This window comes from Gopherus evgoodei, chromosome 8 (genome assembly GCF_007399415.2).
Source record: "Gopherus evgoodei ecotype Sinaloan lineage chromosome 8, rGopEvg1_v1.p, whole genome shotgun sequence".
Classification (NCBI taxonomy): Eukaryota; Metazoa; Chordata; order Testudines; family Testudinidae; genus Gopherus; species Gopherus evgoodei.
The window spans coordinates 80,109,444-80,124,368 of record NC_044329.1 but is presented as its reverse complement, the minus strand read 5'-3'; the positions used below and the strand labels follow the sequence as shown (position 1 = coordinate 80,124,368).

Here is a 14,925-nt window from a genome sequence, read left to right as displayed (position 1 = left end):
CAAGCTTCTGATCTAGTCATTAACAAGGAAAAACAAACAGGATGAAGTATTATAGAATTTAGACATGCAAGAGATCATAGAAAGCCATTGAGAAGTGACGGTCACAAGATCCTGGATCCTTTTGTTCCCCATTAACTTGCATCAAGATAAACTAAAGACATTTAAAACTTTCTGACTACTACTTTTCTATATAAGTCATTGCTGTACTCACTATGTTGGATTGCAAATAGATGATCCATGAGACAACTGTTCTATTAAAATGTGGACCTTCTGTAAACATTTGGAAACCCTTACACTAGATCATTTTGCCCATCTCATTGTAAACACAGGATTGTTTTATTTAGTACATTTTCTAGTGTTTTGTCCAGAATAGTTTTAGAAGTGTTGAAGAAAGGAAACTTCTACCACTTCCTTTGGAAATGTATTCTACTGCCTATACATTTCACCATCAGGTAGATTTTCTCATTTTCTTAATTTCCTCCTAATTCATATTTATAGTGCACACAATTACAAAATAGTGAAAGTTTCTCACTCTTGCAGTGAGCTTCACAGAGTCAGATCCCTCTACCCAGAGAGTCTCTCTGACATCAGTGGTGCTCCACGCAGGGCAGAGGTCTTTCTGGGGAGAGTTCATTGGAAGATCACAGCCTAAATAATTCGTCTCCCTCTTTAGTGTTTACACCTTTCAAATATTTGTAGGCACTGTACCCTTCACATCCCCTTTTGCTAAGTCATCACTTAAACAAGCTATACAAATTTAGCTCTTAATTTTTATTCAAATTAATCCCTCCAGCCACATGACAATAGATGAACAACAAATTAACTCTCTCAACTTTGCCAATATTATGTTTAGTTCTGGATGTCAAATTAACATAATATTCCAGGTACGATTGTGTGAGTTTCACAGAGTAACTTCCCTCTCTGTTCCATGATTCCTTTTCATATGCAGCCAAAAATTGCACTGGCTTTTTTTTTTCCTGCCAGCTTATACTGCGAGCTCATGCTGTCCAGCTTGCTTTCCATTACCATAGGTCTCTTTCAGAATTAATGCTTCCCAGGTTTCTCCCCACTATTAAGTATTTGTTTCTGATAACTTTTCCTTCCCCATGTATATAGCTTGCATTTTTTCCAAGTTACAGATATTTATATAAGAGCTACGTTTTGGTGAGGAAATTGATATCCCTCTTCCAATTTCTACATGATAATATCCCATGATGTGAAATTTACACAGGATGTTTCAAAGAAAAACATCATTGAGACAGGCTAGACAAGAGACAAACTTTCACATATTTCTGGCTAACCAGAAGGCAAGGGGCGGGGGGGGGGGAGCGGGAGTAACTGGATAAGCAAAGAGAAACTTGTCACTTATTGGATTAAGGGAGATAGCAACACATACCAAAAGAACTCTGCTAGAAGTATGTTTCAAATTTGCTTTAGCTAAAATTGACAAAAATCCAGAACAGATGGGGAAAATCATAGATTTTGCACTTTATTTTAGCTGTTCCCAGAATAAACCAATTAACTTCAGAATACAGACCCCGATGCCAGGTTTTTAACTGGAGGGAAAGTGATTCCAGATGAAGAAGTATTTAGGTAGAAAATATTCCACTATCTAGTGGAGAGTACCTTGTCCTACCAGTATATAGTTTATGTAACCTGTGCCAAAGGGCCCAGAACCAAGAATCCTCTTAAAACAAACCAAAATGAGCACTCAGATTAAGAGAATGGGCAACACTCACTGTCAGTGAGGCTTTTGACCACCTAAGCTTTAAAAATTGACTAAAAAGGCCAATTAGATGATGGTTCCAATTAATTTATGCAGAGACAATATCTGAAATCTCCACAGTCAGTACCCCTGAAGTGAATCCAATCCTTACAGGACACACCAGGACCCATAAAACAGGGGAGTTCATGGGAGCACTAATGTAGCAAATATATTGACTGACAGAAAGAAGGGAAAGCGGCCACCTTTTTAGTAAAAAATCTGAATGGCTTCCCTTTTGCGATAGGAACAGCAGAGCCAGCTCCTTTCCAACAACAGAGAGGAAACACCTCTCCTTGTCCGGACAGAATTCTGATGAGGAATGGGGTACAAGATGGAGGAGTTAGAGGCAAATTGCCCAATGACTAATTAGAAGGCAAAAGAGGAAAAGTTCTGAAGGGCAAAGATAATGAAAACAGCCTCAGAATGGCACGATGGCCTAAAATGCGTCTAGGTCTTCTGCTGGCCTTGAAGTTATCACCTCAGTATTTTCACCTGGGAATTTTGCAGCCCTAAGTTTGACTGTTAGTTTGTTAGTGTTACAGCACTACAAGTTAGGATTTTCAAGGGTAAACATAGCACTCCATATTAGTTTCTGAGTAGGGCCCAGAAGTATCATATCTGATACAGAATGCTCAGAGAATGCTTCAGAAAATTAATCCTTCTGTTTAAACACTTCAGGGATGTAAATACCAATAAATAAATAAATAAATAAATAAATAAATTCCAAGAGTATCTGGAATGTATCTTAAAGCGGGTTACATTGTCAATCTGAAACCAGAAATCATTCTGAATATTTTTACATTTCCCATTTATTTAACCTCAAAAACCTTCTGCAGAGCCAATGAGATACTACAGTTGCTATCTATAAGTCTGGTGAAGGAAGAATACAGAAAAGCTTAAGGAATGTTTAGACCAACTGAAATCAAATCTCCTTGAATAAGTCAAAAAAGTGACATTGGGAGGACAGGCCAACTTCTTTAAATCTTTTTCTGATTTAAGAATATTATAAACAAAGGTATAGCAAGGGAATTAGTATGCCACCTGAAAATTTCTTGAAGACTGACAATATTTAGAAAAGAAGCCGACATCAAAGTGTCTTTTTCAACTATTAGTTAATATTGCTCCCAGGTGTGCATCCTTAAGTTTACCATCAGGCTCTGTGTCTGTGTCAGAGGATAAAGGACAAGACTCTAGAGAGAAAAAGAAGAGAGGTAACTATCTTTGAATTAGTAGTGCTGTCCCCAGATGACATTCAAGTGAAACTAAATTTGAGCAAAGAATGTCACTGACAAATGCTTGTGCTTCAGAGCACCACTTTTAATTCTCAGTACTCTCCCAATTAAGCTGATCCTTAACATTAAGAATTTTTCTTTAGTCGATTCCTTAGATGACACAACCTACTTTAAGACTAAGAATTAAGGCTAATGAAGCTGTATGAACTGAAAAACATGAAGATATGAGCATATGTTGTTTTAGTTTAATTTGCTGGGTCCTTGAATTTGTTGTAAGAAGAAACTCTGAAAATATGACCTGGAACAATACTAAAAAACAAATGGGAAGAAGACCCTCAACATAAAGAAAAGTTTGTTCAAATTTTCAAACACAGTCTGGTCTGAGGCAACAAGGAAACTTCTTTTGAAACAGCTCCTCTCAAAGCTATTTTTCCCTCTCCTAGATTAGCTTAGAACCTCGTTCCATCACCGTCATTTTGAAAAAGCTCGATCTGAGGTGCCCACAATACTGACAGACTACTTTTAAAATTCTTCCAGGTCTATCTGCACTGGGTAAAACCAAGTTAATGTACAATGTATAAATAATGTTCCACTAGGTCAACTTTCCAATAGTTTGGCCATCCAATGTTAAAAACCATCTTAGAGCCCAGAATTATTTTTAAAACAAAATTTTAACAGCTGAACTTACCAGCTAAACCACATCAAAACCAATTTAGCTGAAACAGTGTTTAAACAGTTTATCAATTCTTCAGCTGAGCTATACAGTGCCTTAATACTTCCTCACACATCAATCCTTCTAATCTCTTGGGGTATGGCTACATTTGGAATTTCAAAGCGCTGCCGGGAGTGTAGTCAGAGTGGCACCGCTGGGAGAGAGCTCTCCCAGGGCTGCATGTAAACCACATCCCTTACGGGTGTAGCGTACAGCCTTGGGAGCCGCGCTCCCAGCGCTGCTGCCCTGATTACACTGACGCTTTACAGCGCTGTATCTTGCAGCGCTCAGGGGGGTGTTTTTTCACATCCCAGTTGCAGCGCTGTAAAGTGTGAGTGTAGCCAAGGCCTTGGTCAACTTTGTTATACTTGTCCAAATTCTCTCTAGTTTCTTTCTAATATGAACTGCTCAGAAATGAACAAATTAGACTGTACCTAGAATAATCATTTCAGTTTTTACCTATATTCAAGAGTTAAGACAAATTAACTAACAGTGTGAAGTTAATACGAATAAATTAAAGCATATTAGTTCACTGTGGAAGATTGACTGGTAACTTCCAATGCTACTTCCCCCAGGACCCTCAAACATTTAAAACCTCCTGATTCCAGGGCAGAGCTAAGGCAGCGCACAAGTGGAATCAGCCTTCTCAATCTCCTCCACATCAGTTAGACCTAAAAAGAATCAACACTATGCAGCCACTTTCCTTCTTGGAGGATCAGGGTTATTATCTCAACCTTTTGACTTGTAGGTTATTAGTCCATTAGGGGCCAATTAAATTTGATCACTACCAACAAAGAAAGCACGCTGCAGGGCCCCTTCTTCTGGCTGCAGAGAGCTGAACAAGGCTCCCTCCAGGCCCATTACTCAAGCTCCAGAGACTGACTATGCAGGATTTGGACTGCAAACCTCTTCTTGGTACTATGCCCAGGTGACAGATCTAACAACAATAAATATACTAAAGATTTAGGCTTTAAGCAGGAATCACTAGGTGAAATCTGGTAACTCATGTTATACAGGAGGCCAGATTATATGATTGTAATGGTCCCTTCTGGCCTTAAAATCTATGAATGTACTGAAGTAGCTGTATGGTATCTTTGTAAATATTGTGACACTTCAGTTCTACCAGAGTTCAGATGGTGTCTTCCAAGTTCTGTTTCCAATACTGATTCCAATGCACAAATATAAAACGTGAAGCAAACTGACTGGGAAGCAGTACTGCAGAAAAGGATCTAGGTTATAGTGGATCACAAGTTGGAATGAGTCAACAGTGAGATCCGATGACAAAAAAGGCAAATTTATTCTAGAATGTATTAACAAGCGTGCCAGATGTAAGACATGGGAAATAACTGTTCTGCTCTGGTCAGCGCAAGTGATGCCTCAACTGCAGTACTGTCTCTTATTTTTGGGCACCACACTTTAGGAAGGATGTGAACAACTTGGAGAGTCCAGTGGAGAGCAACAAAACTGGTAAGAGGTTTAGAAAATATGACATATGAGGAAAGGTTGAAAGAACTGGGCATTTTTAGAGAACACTCAAGAAGGGACATAACAGCATTTCAAATACATAAACTGTTTTTATAAAGAGGACAGTGATCAACTGTTCTTGTCCTACCCTTGGTGGACCTAAAGAAGTAATTGGCTTAGTCTGCAGCAAGAAGATTCAGAATAGATATCAACAAGTTTTTCCTACTATAAGGATAGTTAAGCACTACAACAGCTTACCTAGGGAGGTTGTGGAATTCCTGTCATTTGAGGTTTCTAAGAACAGGTTAGATAGATGAACACCTTTCAGGGATGGTTTAAGTTTCAGGGATGGTTTAATCCTGCCTCAGTATAAGGGAGTGGTCTACAGATGACCTCATCAGGCTCTATAGTTCTATGATTCTCCACCTCCAACCCACCCATTCTTTATAACTAACCTGGGTAATTCACCAATGCCTTCTTTCTTTTTTCTACTTCAGGAAAGTTGTCACAGTACAGTATCAATCCCTTACCGACTACTCTTTATAAAAATGCAGTCTATCTGGTTATTTGTTTTTCATTTCACAGAAGACAGGACAAAGTTTTGAAAACAAGTTTAGAATTTGTCAACTTCAGTGCAATGTTCTTATAAAGTGTACTAAATCTCTGATCAAGTACAGCAAAGATCAACTTAGTGCCTTGATTGAGGCCAACCTAATTAAACAAGAGTAAGGGAACCAGGAGTTGCTAAATGCAGGAGGACAAAGTACACACACAAACATGGGATAGAACTGGGAAGAAATAAACTGCAATAACTATTGTTGCCATCCACAGATTCAGTGCACCAGGGTGCAATGCATAAGCACAGAGCGGGACATGATCCCTCTCCCCTCTTATTTTTTTTGCTTTTTCACTCAGACCAGTCCTGGCAATGTTTACACAGTACTAGAAGCATTTTTGTGTGAGGACACAAACCTTGTCTACATTAGTAAAATTTTCTAAAAATATCCCACTATGCCTAGAACTGGTCCGAGTAACAAGAGGACAAAGTTTCATTGATATGGTGGTATAAAGAGGTCCAGTTGTAGGAACCATGTCTATACAAGGGTTCCACTCATGCCAGTGGTAACACTGGATATACAATTTTTGGTAAAATTCCCTAAAAGTATACAAAGCATAAAAACAGTGAATTCTAACAAGTGAGGCACTGTCCTGAAAAGTTTGAATAAGGTAAACTAGATGCAACTGGTAAGTAGAAAGCTTTTCCTAGTGAACATGAGTCAAGTTCTCTCTCTTGCAGCTTTAAGATTTCACTTTAAGAAGTTTCTAATCCTTAAGGTTTGCAAAGAGACTTTCAAATACGAAATGAATGTACATCAGTTCATTTTTGATTCTGCATAGAGCTCCAAATCTGCTGTCCATTGTGGCATTCTAAACTGCCACAAAGTACAATTAACAAGACTGGTCAGTTATCATTCCCTTCCAACAGCTACAGCAGACAGAACTTAAAATTTAAACAGACACCCTTTATTCAGAAGCTAACACAAAAAATGGAGCCCCAAAAAGGGTCAGCACAGCCTTCATGCTACCTCAAGTTGTTGGGTAGGAGTGCAGTGTGCTTTGGACAGCTCCTAGGTAAAAATCCCAGCATCCTCCCTTCCCAGGAGCTGGACAACAAAAAGTAGCTAAACTTTTCACCAGACAATATAAGGATCATCTTTTCAGTTTACCACAAAATGAATCATTTTAATGTTATACAGTTTGGCTTTGTTAAGGAATACCTCATTTTTCTTCCTTTTTTAACATATAAAAGTTTAATAATCCACATGTACAGCAGAGGACATTACTTAAGAAACACTAACACATCTAATGAAAGCTACAGAATTTACACCTCGTTTTGCCCTGTGTTCAGTGAGCCATAGGTCTGTAAAGTGAGCTATTACCATGTAGAATTGCCAATTACTGATCCAAAAATCGGTGCCCCTACAGAAAAGCTGGGATAATCCTGACTTCATCAGTGACTGTAAAACAGCTGAAGGGCAGCAATTCTAACTCCTCCTCCCACAAGGCTTTCTGATTAATATCCTATTTGCTTGATTTCTTTTGCATTTGGAAGTCCCATAACATTATCCAATTGTGGCTTCATATAAATAGTGGTAACTGAAATTTATAAAAATAAGTGTCCCTCAAAATAATTTGACAATATATATTTGCTTATAAAGTCAATTTGCATCATTTTACTTCCCTTATTAAAACTGAGTAAGGGAAATTGCAAATTTGAACTGCACGACTACATTTAAAGAATTGCAATTCCATTTTTAGAAAATTTAAACTTTTACAATGTCATAGACATGTCACTAATTAGTTATTTTAGGCACCTTGGAAGTAGTCACCCATACATTGACACTATACCAGAAGTTCTAGCAATCACAGAACTGGAAGGTTCTAGTCCAGTACCCTGCACTCATGGCAGGACTAAGTATTATCTAGATCACCCATGACAGGTGTTTGCTTATGGAATCTCTATCATTGGAGATTTTTAAGAGGTTAGGCAATTTATTCCTGTGCTTAACCACTCTGACAGCTAGGAAGTTTTTCCTAATGTCCAACCTAAATCTCCCTTGCTGCAATTTAAGCCCATTGCTTCTTGTCCTATCCTCAGAGGTTATGACGAACAATTTTTCTCTCTCCTCCATGTGACAACTTTTTATGTACTTGAAAACTTATGCCCCTTCTCAGTCTCTTCTTTTCCAGATTAAACAAACCCAATTTTTTCGATCTTCCTTCATAGGTCATGTTTTCTAGACCTTTAATCCTTTTTGTTGCTCTTCTTTGGACTTTCTCCAATTTATCCACATCTTTCCTGAAATATGGCGCCCAGAACTGGATACAATACTCCAGTTGAGGCCTAATCAGCGCAGAGTAGAGTGAAAGAATTACTTCTCGTGTCCTGCTTACAACACTCCTGCTTCTGCATCCCAGAATGAGGGTGGGGTTTTTGTTTTTGCAATAATGTTACATTGTTGACTCATATTTAGCTTGTGGTCCATTATGACCCCTAGATCCCTTTCCACAGTACTCCTTCCGAGGCAGTCACGTCCCATTGTGTATGTGTGCAACTGCTTGTTCCTTCCTAAGTGGAGTACTTTGCATTTGTCCTTATTTAATTTCATCCTACTTACTTCAGATCATTTCTTCAGTTTGCCCAGATCATTTTGAATTATAATCCTATCCTTCAAAGCACTAACAACCCCTCGCAGCTTAGTATCATCTGCAAACTTTGTAAGTGTACTCTCTATGCCATTATCTAAATCACTGATGAAGATATTGAACAGAACTGGACACAGATCCCTGCAGGACCCCACTCATTATACCCTTCCAGCTTGACTATGAATAACTAATAACTACTCTCTGGGAATAAATTTTCCAACCAATCTGAACTTCATACTGATTTACTCCTAATATTAACATTGCCTTGTCCTCGTATGAATTTCAAGAAATGCTGAAAGACTAAACATATCATCATTCATTTGGTCAATTACACAAGTAATTGTTAAAACTGCTCAAAATCAAAAAGTAATTCTAATTATTTACAGATGGAGCTGGTGAATTTAGTCATTTCTAAAGTACTAACTCTGATTCCATAAATATTAATATCATGCTTATGCCAGTTTGAAAGGAAGTTTTAAATATTATCAAGTTCACTAAGAAACATTAAATAAACTGCTTAACATTGGGTGTAGGCAAAAACAAAAATGCATACTCACTGTCAAGCCAGTTCTTCCCCCTTAAACCTAAGTGGCAATAATAAACTGTGCTTATTCATCACAACAGCTGCCGTATACTGCTAAACAGCCAAAGTGCACACAACTACTCATTTATCTTACACTTCAAGTAATATAAATCAAGGAATCAAAATAAGTGGATTTCTCTTATTCAAAGAACGACTATTTAAATTTGAGTATTGTCCGATTCTGAGCAAAACACAACTCATACTCAGATCTAGGATGACTGCTACAAACTGAATAACAAGTAACATTACTCTTCCTAAAGAATATGTACTCATGTCAACAATTTGGAAATCTTATATTAAAATCTATCCAAAGTCACTGATCAGTGCCTTTTCTTGGCAGGCAGCAGGAACGGATTAACCATGAAACGAACCGAGGTGGCACAGGGCCCCCAGTAATGGGGGGGGTGCGATGGGGCAAAATACAGGACAAATATCTGACAACCAGCATGAGTCCCAGCTGCTGGCGCAGCAAGGCTCAGGCAGGCAGGCTGCCTGCATGCTGTGGCCAGTGGCCCCATGCCACTCCCAGAAGCTGCTGGCTGCTGGCACATCTCTGCGTGCCTCTGCTGGGGAAGAGGGACGCAGCTCAAGGGGCGCAGAGATGTGCTAACAGCAGGGCTAAGGTGGCTCCCTGTCCGCCCTCCCTCCCTCCCTCCATGTCACTTTGCTCCTGGAAGCAGCCAGCACGTCCCTGTGGCCCCAGGCGCGTCTCTCTCTGCATGCAGCTCCCACTGTCCAGGAACTGTGGGGGTGGCGCCTGCAGGCAGCACCACGCAGAGACCCCCTTGCCTCCCCCACCTAGGAGCCGCTGCTGAGGGGTGTGTGCGCCAATTGCTTCGGGGTCCACCACACCCAAGGTAAGCACTGCCCCCCTCCCGCACCCTAAACCCCAGCCCCAGCCTAGAGCCCGCACCCAGCACCTGAACTTCCTCCCAGAGCCCACACCCCTCTCCCCTCTTCCCACACCCCAAACCACTGCCCCAGCCCAGAGGCCACACCCAGCACCCAAACTTCTTCCCTGCACCCCAAACCAATTAAGGTACCTCACTTTTTTTTCATTTACTTCCCATTACTTATAATATAGGGGGAGGATGAAGAAAAAAAATGAAAAAACGGAGAGATGAGAGAATGTTCTTTTTCTTGGCTGGGTCCCAAGGGAGGAGCTCCCGACAATGAAGCTGTGTATAGGGTCTCACTAATTTTAAGTCCGTCACTGGCAGGCAGCTGTCATCTCAGAACCTAATCAAATCCCACACAAAAAGTATTGCTGTATCTATGGTAAAATTCCATGAATTAGAAAGAAGTGAAGGAAACTATATTGAATATGGCAGCACACAGCAGAGAGAGGAGGCATACTCCTATGGCCTCTGAATAATACAAGTGTGAAAGTCCTGATGTAAGTAGTACACACACAAATGGAACAGCAAACATTCAGAAGTTTTTTAATGTTAAGGGTAGCAGCATGTTCGGACAAAGAAGTGCATGAAAAAGGAGGCTCTCTCTCTCCCCACCCCTTTTTTAAAATGGGGAAAAGGCATTCCTTCAAAGATACTTCATGTGATTTGACATCCTTTTAAATTCATTTTTAGGACCACCCAGCTTAGCAGCATCCATCTGAGAAACAGCTTATATGTAAAACATATTTCTGTGCAATTTTAATTATCCACCCAAAGTTTTACATACCTGGCCAATAACCTGAAGTACTTTTCTATAACTAGGACATGCCTACAAGAGAAAATTGTACTGGCTTAATTAAAAAAAAATGTGATTTAAAACCAATTTATAGTTGAATTGGTGGAAAATAATAGGAACACTTATTTTGGTATAAAACTATCTTATGATTTTAAATTGATAAATCTATTTATGCTAACTCAAAATAAGCAGCTCTTAAACTGAAGTAAATGTCCACACAGTGGTTTGCACCAGTCTAAATCAGTTTTAAAAAAAAAATCAATTTAAGCTAAACCAGTCAAAATTTTCAGTTTCATGCCTTTGGAAAAAAACAATGACAGTACTGTATTTCTACCATAGTCTACAAATAAAACTGCCTTATGTTCAATTTAATTTAGCTCTTTCAAAACACAAAGTTAATACTGGTTACACTACCTTGAGATACCAGGCAGCAAAACTTAGAAAGATGCCCCCTCCTAAAAGCATTACTTATTATGCTTATTGTTGAAGACAAGGAATTCTTTTCTTCTTTAAAAACCAACAATGAGGAGGGGGAAAGGTTTGAGTTCCACAGAGTCCACATACTCTCGTTGTGCCATAATCAATAGCAACTCCCATCTGGCTACTGCATCGGAGGTCCAAGTATTTTCACTGAATCCAACTAATTGTGAAAATAATTTCTTCATGAAACTGTAATGGGAATTATGTAGCCACTCTATACTTTTTTCCCCCCAATTTTAAACTCAAACAGCTTTTGCAAGTCTGTAAGTAAGCCTATCAGTGCTCAAAATTAAAAACCTACAGGTCAGTAACTGTATAATTAATACTGTCCATCACTTTAGCATTTTTTCAAAGTGTGTGTTTTCTAGTTTTGAAGAACTTGAAGCAAAAATGCATGCACATTAGTACATTTGGTTTATACATACAGCTATACGCACAAATCTTCTTGATGATAAAATGCAGTCATCCCTTAAATTCAAGAAATATCCATAAATAAATTCAGAATGCAGTTATTTCAAAACGGAAAATATTACTACCATTGTTCATTATCCTGTTTATTCAACTGCTGACGCTACCACTCTGACATATGTTCCAGTCAAGTGTTACATTGCTAGAGAAGACATGTAGGATGCTCAAAGTCATCATCATCTTCTCTTCTGACTACCCAGGTCAACTAAATGGAAACAGCAGAGATAGGTTTCAAGATAACACTGCAAGAAAACATTTTTAACTCAAAAACTTTATAAGTACTTTGTATTGTTTTGTAGATAGCATCTAGCACTACTGAATCTAAACGATTTATAGATATTGCATATTCTGCAGAAAATTCAGAAAGTAGGAGAGGGAAAGGTGTTGCACTGAAATCAGAGGAAAAGCACTAAATGCAGAGTTTTATATTAAAATATATGAAAGTCATACAAGGAGAATACAGACACAGTGTTCTGGCTTTCCTTTAGTTATTTCCATTACAAGAAAAGAAATTAGTGAAATTAGTGACCAATTTATTTTTGCATCCCTTCTCTCATACATGTTTATTTGAGAAACAGAATGTCACTTTTTGACGCAAGACAAACATCCAGTTTTAAAAGCTTAATTGGGATGGCTGTGGAAGTAATACATAAATTAATATTCTGAAGTTGATTGCAAATTCTGGTTGTAATTCATTAATATTTCTACACCACATCACTTTACTATCTTATTGACAGGTTTGCAACAACAGCTCTGATTATAAGTCAGTGTAATAGGACTGTCACACTGCACTGCTCTTCCATGCACTCTGCTTAAACTCTTCTCCAGTAAGGGAATTGCTGAATTCTCTCTGCATCTAAGTGATCCATTAGCAGCTTTTCAAGATTTATTTTCTCTGTCTAATCACTCCACTCCTGCAGTCTTCAAAATCAGCTCATCATGTAATCCTGGTAGTGAAGAATTTTATGCAGAAGGGTTAAATTAAATTGTGGAAGTCTTGAAGCATCTTACTCATCTTAGTGTAGTAAGATTCTTCTGTTTAAAATTATTTCATATCTTGAACCAAACAAGTAATTTAGAACCTACTTTTAATGGAAAAAATATTATGAAGAATTCCTGACATAAAGCTACATACAGCTATAATCCCATCATGGAGTTTGATTCAAGGGTTGCTCTCATGGTTTAGGTCCTCATTAAGATACCCAAGATAAAATGGTTGCCTTGGCTGGGTGCATATGGTTTCTAATATGCTTCTAACTACTAAATTCCATGACGCAGCCTTCATAATTAATTTAACTGCTAGAAAATCAGAATATCACTTTTCAATACTGCAACTGAGATTTTGCTTAAAGTGTTATTTTTCTGCAACACCAATGGGAACCTATTTGGGCACATTTTTATTAATGGCATGTCCTATCTTACAGTCCACAGAGCCACAATGCATGCCTTTTCAACAGGCCTAAAATAGATATAAGGCATTGAAGAAAGAAAACTTATTTTGGGATTTTGAACAAGTTGCACAATGGCAAAGGGGCTTCAACTTAAAATTGTATCTGGACTCAGATTTTTTTTGAACACCTGAACGACTAACTTTTCCTTACCTATTGTAAGTTATCTGCATATTGTGAAGCATGTGCCCAGAAGACAGTGACGACGCCACCATATTCATAGCACAGGCTTCTCAGACTCCACAATGGGCCACAAACTTGCCAGCTTCAGTAACAATGACATCCGTTTTGCTGACCTCCCGGCTTCATGCAAACGGGACAAATGTTGGAACAGACTTAGCACCACACCCAAGTGGGGACGCCACTCTCTGCCACCATGACCACGCACCCAGCTGGGCACGGGGTGTGGCAAGCCCCACTACACTGCCATGCCTGGGCACGGGGTGTGGCACCGGAGTTGGCAGAACCCACCACGCTCATTTCCACACCCAGGGACATCGGGCCTGTCAGACATCACTAGAGTGACCCCAGCTTCCTATCCAGTCACCCTCTGGGCGCCCCAGCGGGGCCCTGGCACCACTGGATCGGGGCTTTACCTCTCCTCCCCGCGCCCCAGCTTCCTCTCGGCTCTGCCGCCCGGCAATCCCGCGCCCCTGAGGCGACGCCGGGCTCCCCCAGCTCCTCAGCGCCTGGCAATGGCGGCGGCCCCGCTCCCCCTCCCAGCTCCTCGCTCACTGGCTGCGCCGCTTCATGTGACCGAACAAAACCCTCCTCAGCTCAGCCCTTTGTGTCCGGCCCGGCCAGGGCAGCGGGGAAGCCGCCCGCTTGCCCGCGCGGGGCTCCGGGGGAGCCCGCTAAGCCCGGCCGCAGCGCCGCCTCCCCGGCTTCGCCTCTGCTCCCCACCACCTACCCTGCAAGGGCGGCCGGGACCGAGTCCCTTTGCCGCACCAGCTCGGCGACGGCGGCGGCCATGTTCCCCGATGCGGCAGGATGGAGGGGACGCCCCCGAGCCGCTAGGGCAGCCGGTTCGCCCCCTCTCGGGTGTCTGCCCCTGCCCGCGACCGCGCGTTCCGCCCTTTCCCCGCGCGCCCCCTCCCGCAGAGAACCACGCTCCCCTCCCCCACTGTCAGCGCCGGGAAAAAAAATCCATAACGGGAAACTCACGGGCTCGCCAGGGTGTGCGTCACACCGCGGTTACGTCCCACGCTCAGCGTCATGACGTCACCGCGCAACTTGCCCCCCACAGTTACATTCATCGCCCTCTCCCCTCCTGTGGGGAAGAGGCACGCAGGCGTGTAGGTTTCCCGCTCCAGCGCATCGTAGAGCCCCACCCTGAGGTGTCAGTGGAAGGCGCACAAGTGCCCCTGCTCGAAGTGGGTGGTTGTGGAACGTGGCTCTAGGGGCTGGCACTAGGGGTGCCGCACTCCCCGTGCACTTTGCCAAGAACCCAGCCAGTGCTCACGCACAGGGCGCGTTACTGTAGCAGCCAAAGGCTCCAGCTGGGATCAGGGCCCCTAGGCACTGTAAACGCACCTCATAAGAGACAGTCCCTCCTCTGGAGGGCCCAATCCTACTGACTCTGAGGGGCGGAGCCCTGTGTCTGTGTAGATCCTCCCTGAAGTCAAAATGCAGAACCAGTTGCAGGACTGGGGACTAAAGGGGGGTGGGGGGATTAGCAGTAGTAGCTAGGCTTTACTGGTAGGGAACCAAGGCACATTGCTCAAGAGTTTGTAGATTGTTCTGCATGTCAAACTGACTTTGGATATCTCACCTGTCACACAGCCAGCTCAGCCAATGGCCCACAAGGCAGAGTGAGATCTTGCCCTGGGGAAAGTCCCCTCAACTGGGAGAGCAGCAAAGAATCCTGTGGCACC

General features: G+C 41.4%; 1 protein-coding gene across 17 annotated transcripts in view; it reads right to left on the bottom strand.

Annotated features, from left to right (window-relative positions):
* The window catches only part of ZNF644 (zinc finger protein 644), a 74,852-nt gene extending 60,441 nt beyond the window's left edge, over window positions 1-14,411 (bottom strand). For 3 of the 17 annotated variants that reach the window (XM_030574106.1, XM_030574114.1, XM_030574101.1), the window contains exon 1: window positions 14,216-14,410. The gene's annotated coding sequence lies outside the window, so the exon portion shown is untranslated. The other 14 variants (XM_030574113.1, XM_030574102.1, XM_030574115.1 and 11 more) reach the window with 12 other exon arrangements.
* Between the last annotated feature and the right edge of the window lie 514 nt (window positions 14,412-14,925).